The sequence below is a fragment of the Musca vetustissima genome, unplaced genomic scaffold (assembly GCF_032173495.1).
Source record: "Musca vetustissima isolate MV318-11 ecotype Yass unplaced genomic scaffold, APGP_CSIRO_Mvet_v1 utg711194, whole genome shotgun sequence".
Lineage (NCBI taxonomy): Eukaryota > Metazoa > Arthropoda > Insecta > Diptera > Muscidae > Musca > Musca vetustissima.
The window spans coordinates 1-11,542 of record NW_026873860.1 but is presented as its reverse complement, the minus strand read 5'-3'; the positions used below and the strand labels follow the sequence as shown (position 1 = coordinate 11,542).

Below are 11,542 nucleotides of genomic sequence, written 5' to 3'. Positions count from 1 at the left end.
TGAATGTTTTCTCCACTCAGAACACAGCATAATGCTGAGAGTCATAAGGCAGGCGTATTATGTGCCGAGTGTTATACGTAGGTGCATAAGAGAGTGTACCAAGTGTACTATTTATAAGCAGATGTCCCAGAATCAGATCATGGGAGATCTTCCAAGAGAGCGAGTCACATTTTCTCTCCCTTTCACTTATACGGGAGTGGACTTCGCTGGTCCTTTCAGCATTAAGTCTTCTCCTCTCAAAAATGGAAAAATTTTGGAAGGATATGCTGCTGTTTTCGTGTGTTTCAGTACACGTGCCGTTCATCTAGAGGCTTGTTCAGACCTCTCTGCAGATGCCTTCCTGGCTACATTCTCCAGATTTGTTGGAAGGCGAGGGTTACCATTTTCGAACAATGCTGTAATTTTCGGTTGAAAAAAAACTGTTGCAAGAACGTAATTTTGTTGGTGCTAATGAAAATATGTGGACCTTCATACCCCCCCTCACTTTTGGAGGGAAGAGTATGAAGTCACATTTAAAAAAGGAATTTTTTACTTTTGAGGAATTTGTCTCCTCATACTGCATTTAAGGGAGAAAAATTATGTTCCAAATACCCTCTAGTGGTCATTTTTTGAGAGGAGCTCCACTAACAGCTCCCCCTGGGCCTTGTCCACAATACCAAAAGGAACAACTTTCATACATCAACCACAAATTAAGGGCTACACCTATGTTTAGACCAGAGGTGGAAGTCAGAATATGTCCGGAATTGCAAGGAGATACATAGTCGTCATAAATTTTATGAAAGAAAGGCCATTTGGTAATTGTAAAGGATGATTTACTACCCCCAACAGAGTGGTGGGTATAGGAAAAAATTCACTAAACTTTCATCGGTAAGGACATAACGTACTGTAGTAGAGATAAAAATCAATACGCAAGGTTGGTGGCCTTCGTTTAAGTAGTGTATTCTACAACTCGAGGCCTACACATTTTTTGCAAATCATAAAAAAGAAAGACAAATCAAATATCGGAAAGATATAAATGTTTCCACTGTATATGATTTTTCTTTCTTTTCATTCACAGGTAAACACATGTGGCGGCAATCCCAAACCACGTTGCTTCCTCTGCGGTCAACCACCCCTTTTTTTCCGCAGAGGAGCCGCCACTAGAAGGCCAAAACCTACTTCAATTGTTTTGGATATGGTCTTTACCGGTGCCTTGCCCTTCAAAAAATACCATGCAACGCCAACAACTTTCATCACAACTCCAGCAATATGTGCCGTGAGTTCATCTATAGTCAAAAAAGCTGACCACCAGGAAAATACCCCCGCTACACCAAAGCAGCTACCAGCATATAATGGAGCGTGGAAGACTCAGAAGATATGCCAACTACGTGATCCAATGTGAACTGGAAATTGGAGGAGTATAAGCACGTTGAACATTCAACCCACAAGTTCCAAAATTTGGAATCAAGGAATTAGCTCCACATAAAACTTCAAGCGGTACAAATATGAAGTATTCAATATTCACACCCCTGAAGGGATTATTACAGAAAGGTTCGATTGTGCAGAAAGCCCCATTTTTCATTGCACCTGCTATAAATATTCAGGACTACGTATAACCATGAGAGGGACGACCATTAGCTCACCCTGAGCCCTTCACATACAAGAAAGTTGACGGTGTCTGGAGGATCAAATCACTCAAAAAATCAATTTCAACCTAACGTTCTCCGACGAAATACCGTTTTTGGAGTTATATTTGGAGGATCAGAAGTAACATTCCGTTTTTGCAGTCGCTTTGCCCATGAGGAATTGAAATATTCATGCAAAAATATCATGGTCTTCCCACCAGATGTCAAACATGTTCAATACACAAGTGATGTCGATCGATTACAATGAATTCCTAATTTAGTACATCTTTCCAAATTTTAAAATAAAAAATAAGTTTTTGACTAAAATTTTTATTGGAATTTGATATTATTAACTTTGTTTATTTCCTCAAGTACGTATCTCGGTTTTCACTTAAATGAAAATGTTCTAATATGTATGCCGTTTAATGTTTTCAAAAATATAACAAAATATATTCGAAAATCGATTTGTTTGAAGTTTGATTTCACAACATTTATAAGAAATGTATTCTGACATTATAGCCCACAAGGTAGAGGTGTATTTTCTCCTTGCTGACAAAAGCTACCCTGCCTTGTATAAATATTCCATGGTGAAGAATTCTGTACCTTTCTCAGAATTCTGCTGTGTGGTTCCCAAGCAAAAGCGAATTCAAAATCCAGTTTTCTTGGGTAATTCAAAATTAAAGCTCTTGCTTTATTGAGTTCTTCTTACAAACTAAAACACAAAATGGTTTTCTAATTCTAGCACGCTTCTTGCGGCATGAGTGATGTATATGTATTAGTGAATGTAAGAAATATATAATGGAAATGTGGAAAGATGTACTAAATTAGGAATTCATTGTAATCGATAACAAAATATAATAAACTAGAAATAGAGTTTTGTAAGTTGAGTCAGGATGACATCACTGCTGTTGAACATGGTTTCAACATACTCCCGGGAACAACATGATATTTCAGCATGAATATTTCAATGGCGCACTAATGGGCAAAGCGACTGCAAAAACGGGATGTTACTTCTGGCACATGACCCTCCAAATATAACTCCAAAAACGGTATTTCGTCGGAGAACGTTAGGGTTGAGCATTGATTTTTCCCATGAACCGCGTACTATTTGATCCTCCAGATCCTTGCCAATAATTCCGTCAACTTTCTTGTATGTGAAGGGCTCAGGGTGAGCTAATGGTCGTCCCTCTGCATGGTTGACGTAGTCCTGAATATTTATAGCAGGTGCAATGAAAAATGGGGCTTTCTGCACAAGCACGAACCTTTCTGTAATAATCCCTTCAGGGGTGTGAATATTGAATACTTCATATGACAGTGTACCGCTTGAAGTTTTATGTGGAGCTAATTCCTTGATGCTGTCATTAAGTATCCAAGATTTTGGAACTTGTGGGTTGAATGACAACGTGACCAGCTTCTTACTCCCTCCAATTTCCAGTTCACATTGGATCACAGGCATGATCTTAGTTGGCATATCTCCCGGATGTACGTAGTCAACTGGTTTGGCTCCATTATATGTGAGTAGCTGCTGGCAGAAGGGTACCACTTCAAGAGCAGGGGGCTTTATCAGAGCGGCATTTTCCTGGTGGTCAGCTGCTTCGACTACAGATTCACGACTGGAGTCATGCTGGAGTTGGTCCTGATGTATCATGGAGTGGTGTTTGGCGTTGCATCGTTCACATCTATTTTTTGAAGGGCATGTCGACCGGTCGTGACCATATCCAAAACAATTGAAGCATAGGTTTTGGCCTTCTAGTGCTTGGCGGCGTTCTGAAAATAGCATCTTGCGGAAACGTAGGCAGTATTTTAAGGGGTGGTTACGACCGCAGAGGAAGCAACGTGGTTTGGGATTGCCGTCAGCCATGGTTTACCTGTGAATGAAAAGAAAGAAAAATACAGACATATACAGTGAGAAACATGCATCTATACTTGATCATTGGCTTAGTTATTTTTGGGCAATTTGTCTTCATTTTTGGGATTTGGTAGAGGTAGGCTTGTACTAGTTGGTAGAAGACACACTTTAACGATCGGCCGAACAATTAGACCGTTCTTCGTTTTTATCTCTACTACACGTACGTTACTGTCCTTACCGATGAAAGTTTGAGTGATTCGTCCTAGACACCACTCTGTTGGGGGTAGTAAATCATCCTTTACAATTACCAAATCGCCTTCTTTCAAATTATTTCTGCAAGTTTTCCACTTGTATCTCCTTTGCAATTCCGTGACATATTCTGACTTCCACCTCTGGCTGAATATATGGTGTAGCGCCTTTAATCTTTGCCATCTGTTGATGTATGAAAGTTGTTCCTTTGGTATTGTTGGACAAGGCTCAGGGGGAGCTGTTAGTGGAGCTCCTCTCAAAAAATGACCAGGTGTTAGAGGGACCAATTCATTTGGATCTTCCGATATTGAGCTCAACGGCCTCGAGTTGAGAACAGCTTCAATGCGTATGAGAAGCGTCGCAAATTCCTCAAAAGTAAAGTTCCAATTTACGGTTACCTTTTTTAAATGTGACTTCATACTCTTCACAGCAGCCTCCCATAGGCCACCCATGTGTGGTGCGTAGGGGGGTATGAAGGTCCAGGCGAACCCTTGCTCACTATACTTGGAACATAATTTTTCTCCCAGAGACTTCAAAAATTCGGTATGCTCTTGCAACAGTTTTCTATTAGCACCAACAAAATTACGGCCATTGTCCGAAAATAGCGTTCGTGGTAACCCTCGCCTTCCAACGAATCTGGAGAATGTAGCCAGGAAGGCATCTGCAGAGAGGTCCGAACATGCCTCTAGATGAACGGCACGTGTACTGAAACATACGAAAACAGCGGCATATCCTTTCAAGATTTTTGCATTTTTGAGAGGAGAAGACTTAATGCTGAAAGGACCAGCGAAGTCCACTCCCGTATAAGTGAAAGGGAGAGAAAATGTGACTCGCTCTCTTGGAAGATCTCCCATGATCTGATTCTGGGACATCTGCTTATAAATAGTACACTTGGTACACTCTCTTATGCACCTACGTATAACACTTCGAAGTCTCGGCACATAATACGCCTGCCTTATGACTCTCAGCATTATGCTGTGTTCTGAGTGGAGAAAACATTCATGAGTGTAACGGATTAAAAGTTCCGTTATTCGACATTTAGTTGGCAAAATGACAGGGTGTCTCTCGTTGTAACTCATTCCAGAGTTATTCAATCTTCCTCCTACTCGAATTAATCCGTCTTCGCCCAACATGGGGTTTAAACACAGAATGGTACTTTTCTTACTAATTTGTTTGTTGGCGAGTAATTGTTCGAATTCGCGAGGATAATATGCCTTTTGTGCTGACGCAATCATTCGACGTTTTGCATCACTGATTTCCTCTCTTGTCATCGGATCTGTTGTAGTAAAAGATATTCCTTTTTGAGATCTGCAACGACGTCTCTGGAAAAGTCGAATTATTTGGACTATAGCTCGTATAGTTCTAGTAAAAGATGTAACACGTTTGAATATATCTTCTCCTTTAAATAAAAGACTAAACGTGGAAGTCTTTTTTTCTTCTAAATTTGGGGGATCAAATATTTTTGGTTTTGGCCACTCCGCCATTGATTTTTGTAACCAGGGTGGCCCATGCCACCACAGATCATTATTCTTGAGCTCGTATGGTGTGCAACCACGAGAACCGATATCTGCGGGATTTTCATCAGTACTCACATGACGCCAGTCTTCCACGTGGCTGATTTCATTCAAAAGGGAAATACGATTTGCGACGAATGTTTTGAGTGACTGGGGATCTTTCTGAAGCCAACCCAGCACAATCGACGAGTCAGTCCAATAAAACTTTGTATAATCATATCGAATATTGAGACTATTAATTAACTTTGCCAACATTACAGCTCCGCAAAGTTCCAATTTTGGGATTGTTAAACTCTTTAGTGGAGTTACTTTTGTTTTGGCTACCAGCAAGTGGCTGGTTGGTTTTCCCGTTGGGTGCTGTACTCTTATGTAAACTGCTGCACAGTAAGCCTTCTCTGAGGCATCCGCAAACCCATGTACTTGGACTGTGGCTTCCGGAGAATATCTTACCCACCTAGGTATTTCAATTTCAGCTATAGTTGGGAAGTTTTCGAGAAATCGTCTCCAAACTAATGTAATATTCGGGCGAACTGATTCATCCCAATCCACCTTTTCTTGCCAAAGACTTTGCATAAGAATCTTCGCAACAACTATTATGGGCCCGATCCAGCCAAGTGGATCGTACAGCCTCGCAATCACTGACAGGATATCCCTTTTAGTAGCCACCAAGGCACTCTTTACTTCCTGCACTTTGTAGAAAAACCTATCATTCTTCGCATTCCAGCGAATGCCTAAGGTTTTAGTTGTACTGGTTTCATCAAATTTCAAAAAATCTTCATCTAGAAGATCCTCCCGGGCCAAATTTTCTAAGAGGACACTGCAGTTAGATGCCATTTTCTTCAGGGGGAAGGCTGCTCCCCTTAATGTTTCAGTAAGTTGGAATTGTTTACTTCGAAGCTCCTCGACATTATGCCCTCCTGACAACACATCATCAACATAAGTCTCGTACTTTAAAATTTCAGATGAGATGCTATCTGTCAGTTTACAATCTTCTCCAAGTTGAATTAAAGTCCTCAAAGCTAAAAACGGGGCGCAGTTAATTCCGAAAGTGACTGTCTTCAATTGGTATGTTTTCACAGGTTGATCCTCGCATGTACGATGAAGTATAAGTTGATATTTTCTGTCTTTTGGGTGGACCAATATTTGACGATACATCTTTTGTATGTCACCAGTGAACACAAATTCATAAAATCGCCAAGAAATTATAATTTGCATTAAGTCTGCAATTAAAGTTGGTCCAGGTAGGAGCACATTGTTTAAAGAATAACCGCTTGTAGTCTTCTTTGACCCATTAAACACAACTCGTACTTTGGTTGACTTGCTTTCAGGTCTTACCACTGCATGGTGTGGCAAATAGAAAGAAGTCTGCCTTTCGTCCGGCTTCTCACGATGCGAAACCGGTTCCATATGATCCAAATCGATATATTCCTGTAGAACACGGTTATATTCATCCCTTAACTCTGGAGTTTTCTCTAATAATTTTTCCATCCGAAAGTATTGAGCACAAGCACTATTCCTTGAAGATCCTAAATATATATCCTTCGGGAATTCTCGACGAAACGGAAGACGAACCACATATCTACCGCTTTCCTCACGATATGTCGTTTTCTTATAAAACTCCTCACAATATGTGTCATTATCGTTTGCATTATGAACTTTTTCAACATCTTCAACTTCCCAAAACATCTTCATTTGCTCATGGAGAGCTATATCATCATTGTTATATACAGTGGTCTTAAAAGTTCTCACTTCATTAATAGGCATGGGACCAGATAAATACCAACCAAATCTTGATTCTCGAGCTTCTAATTTGTTTGAAATGTCATGACGAACTCCATCCATATTAATCTGCGGCAAATAATCACTTCCAATAATCATATCAATTGGTGAAGGTTTATAAAAATAAGGATCTGCTAGCCTCAATTCCGAAACGCCACTCAAATAATCCATCTCTACCTTCTTTGCTGGTAAAAAATGTGATAATTTTGAAACTATTATCAAATTCATCTTCAAGGAGAAGTTCGTATCCCTTGCCTTCACAAAAACGTTGCACATTCCTTGTGAACTACCAACTATGGTTCCACCCAATCCACATATCTGTGTATCGTACCTCAATGTTGGAATGTTAAGTCGTTGTTGAATCCTTTTTGACAAAAAACTTCTTTCTGAGCCTCCATCTAATAACGCTCGAACCAAAAACTTTTCACCAGCATGTACTATTTCGACCAAAGCAGTTGGTAGTACAGTCGTACTATTATTTTTTGAAAAATAAAGTTGAATAGAATCACTAGCAGAGTTATTACTTCCAGGAGGGGAGTTAGACGAACTCGGATCACGATCTGAAATTCCATCACCTTTCTTTTCATAACAATTCTCAATTTTATTATTTTCCAAATGAAGCATCGTGTGGTGTTTTTGTTGGCATTTTGCACACGAGTTTTGACTAGGACATTTCCCTTTGAAGTGTTTTGGTGACAAACAATTTACACAATACTTGTTTGCATAAACGAACTTCATTCTTTTGTAGGGTGTTAATGATTTAAATTTGTTGCAATGCCACAGAGGATGATTCTGCTTACAGTTTCTGCATAAACCTTTATCTTCATTTGACTGGGAGTAGAATGATTGCGATTTCGAAAAATGCGTGTTATCTTTCTGATTAGACTTCTTTAAATCTGTAATTGTTTCTAAAATTTCAATTTTTTTGCTCAAAAATGAATCAAGTTGTGGCCAGGTTGGAAACTCCTTATGGTCACTGAGTGAATCTTCCCAAGATCTTAAAGTTTCCTCTGACAATTTTGTCGAACATAAGTGAACGAGTATTGGATCACAATTGTCCGTATTAATTTTATAAGATTTGAAAATTGCTATGCTTTCATTAATACAGTTTTGGATCTGTCGGATTGCTTTGGAACTTTCGCAGGAGGCGATTTGAATACCAAAAAGTTTCTTCATTTGTTGATGAACAAGTATGCGCATATTCTCAAATCTATTTTTCAATGCCTCCCAAGCTAACTTAAAATTCGCGTCACATAATTCAAAACGCTGCACAATGTGTAAAGCTTCACCTTTAGTTTTACTCCTCAAATGGTAAAGTCGTTGAGCATCAGACAAACCAGGGTGGTTAATAAACACAGCTTGGAAAATATCCCTAAAGGCGGGCCATTTGGAATAACCTCCTTCAAAGGGTTGGGTATCACAAGGTGGTAGCTTGAGGCTTGGGATTCCTTGATGAACCATGGTCGGTTCTATCCGTGTACTCTCATGCACTTTCGGCTGGAGTTTGGTCTGACTCGCCTCAATAATCATGACTTTACACTTTTGATATAATTCTGATGCTTCATCAAATGTAACTGTCATGTCTCCCGAGTCCACCGGCGCATCTCCATCACAATCTTCCGTCATACAATTTTCATAACTTTCAACTAAATTGTTCCAACGTCGCTCCAGCTCTTCATGTTGTACTTCCAGTGCCGTTGCCGAATCAAAATCTCCAAGTTTTGTTTTAATTTTTTCGCAAAATGATTGTAATTGTTTTGTATCAAAGCCAAATTTTCGACGAATCATTTTTTCCTTCTTTTTTGTCATGATAAGTTGCCAAAATTCTTAAATTTTTATTACCGCAACGAGTTTTTTATCTTTACAATGTATATGATTTGGTATTTTGCGCTTTGTAGTTAATTTCAGGGAGAAAATCAAAATCCCGTTTAATCGGCGAAACTAAACAATGTGGCAACTCTTTCTTTTTCAATTTTGTCTATTTTATTTTCTCCTTATATATTTCCACTCTATGTACACACAAACCGTTACCTTTGATATGTGTGTACTCGCAAACCGTTACCTTTTACAAATCAACTTTCAAAAAAAGTCCACAAAATGATATTTTTCTTCTTCTTCCTTTAGCCTTTGAAATTTTGTATTACAACAACAATTACACTTCATTGCTCCAACTATCAAATTGCTGTTTATTGTCCCGCATTCACGAACGATGAATTCTCCAACTATTTACAGCAAATATTTTTCCAAGATAATTTGCCCAAAATATAAGCAAATTTGCAGAAAAGACACTCACCTTCTTCTTTTATTTCAGCTTTTGTTGTTGTTGTACGGAATCAGGGTGATTTTTTGTTGAATTGTTTTACGGCAATCAGGGTGATTTCGTTTATGTCGGCAAATACTCGCACTATATCTCAATATATTTTTAAAATTATTTCCACTTTCGTTTAAGTTTTTCAATATTTTCAGCGTTGTTTTTTTCTCTATTTAACACAAAAATAAATTTCTTTCGAATTAATTGTCCGTCCGCGATCGCTGTTTACACTGTTTTCTTATTTTCGTTTCTCTCTTTCGTCAGTGTTGGCACATTATATCAGTGTTGGCACTTTATGATATCGGCTGTCAGTGTTGGTAAATCGTCGATTATCGATAATAGCGTTATGATTCGATGAAAATGAATCAATAAATTATTGTAATTAAATTTGTGGGCAATTGTAATATGATTTAAATGGCTTTTAATTATTTTCAATGTTATTATTGTTTTCAGGGATTTTTCCGTAGTTTTTAATTGTTGGAGATATATTTTTCTGCTATTATTATGTTTTTTTTTTTGTCGATATTTCTAATGCAAATTTAATTTGTCGATAGTACCAAATGATCAAATTATAGACAATGCAAGTTTTCACTGTACATACCTGAATTTCCTTTTTTTTTCTTGGTACTTTTTCAACGGCTATTCTCCCAATTTTCTCTTTATATGAAACTATTCTCAGCACCAACTGACCTTTCGTTTTTGTGATGAATTTTGGTTTGGGATAGCAATGATGAATTAATGAATTCTCTTAGTGTGAAGCCAGGTTGCTGCCGTATTTTAACAAAGGCTTTTCCTTTGTAACAATGTCAGACCACAGCGTGTTGAGTTGGGGGAACTCTTTTCCTCTGGTCTATACCATCAATTTTAAAACTTGTTGTTATGAGGACGACGATGAGGTGCGTCCACTGGATTTTTCCAAAACCTAGTCCAAACTAGGATCCGGCTCGAAGGACCATGAAGAATTCTGTACCTTTCTCAGAATTCTGCTGTGTGGTTCCCAAGCAAAAGCGAATTCAAAATCCAGTTTTCTTGGGTAATTCAAAATTAAAGCTCTTGCTTTATTGAGTTCTTCTTACAAACTAAAACACAAAATGGTTTTCTAATTCTAGCACGCTTCTTGCGGCATGAGTGATGTATATGTATTAGTGAATGTAAGAAATATATAATGGAAATGTGGAAAGATGTACTAAATTAGGAATTCATTGTAATCGATAACAAAATATAATAAACTAGAAATAGAGTTTTGTAAGTTGAGTCAGGATGACATCACTGCTGTTGAACATGGTTTCAACACCATGGTATGTATAATTTTTTTTCTATTTGTGAACAAGAGCAAGATCTATTAAAAAGGTCACCAAGATAGCAATCGAAATTGGAAAACAGCTGTTTTTTCTCAAGTCTAATGTCAAAAATTTCGACTTTGTTTACATTTTCATAATGGAAGCCAATTCATAATAATGCATTTTGACAGCAAACTTGAGAGGTATCGATTATCAGCTGGTCTGCCTTGGTGACCTTATTTATAGACCATGAACAAGAGTGAATGTGTTTACGTAAACAAATACAATTTGAAATGATCTCAATGCCAGTGTAATAGCCTTAATTTTTTTCAGGATTTCGTAAATCCACATCATGTAATATGAGTATGTAAATGCGCTATTAGAGAAACAGGCTGTGAATGCTGCCAAAAGTATAATTAGTGTTTGCTCTGAAGTATACATGGCAATACTGCTTACACGTCACATCAGTTTTTTGACAAGTGTTTGCTTTCGTATTGTCAACTATCAACTGCATAACACGCTCAGTTTCACTTCGGGCTGGTCGATTACCGTCGTTGAGTTTTAAAAGTTTGTTTTTTACTTAATTTATAAATAAAATGGGTTCATCCGATAAGAAGCAACAGAAAGTCCAATCCTCTGGATTCACCAAGGAAGAAGAATTGCTACTCCAAGATTTCAGCCGTAATGTGAGCACAAAGTCGTCGGCCCTTTTACGGCAATGCCTTCATCATCTCTGCCATCCCCATCTGTAAGTATATGACACGTCGACTGACTGGTGTGGCAGTATTTACATTGTTTATTTTCCATAGGGCTCTTTTGGCGTGTCCACAATATGGACCTGTTGTCCAGTGCTATTTTCTTCGTTCTAATGACTGGCGCCAGCACATATCTAATGGCAATGGCCTACAAGAACATTAAATTCCAATTGAAGCACAAGATTGCTGTACGCCGGGAAG

General features: G+C 38.3%; 1 pseudogene; it reads left to right on the top strand.

Moving 5' to 3' along the window:
- Nucleotides 1–11,164: 11,164 nt before the first annotated feature.
- LOC133328746 (translocon-associated protein subunit gamma-like) lies at nt 11,165–11,538 on the top strand (annotated as a pseudogene).
- Nucleotides 11,539–11,542: the final 4 nt, after the last annotated feature.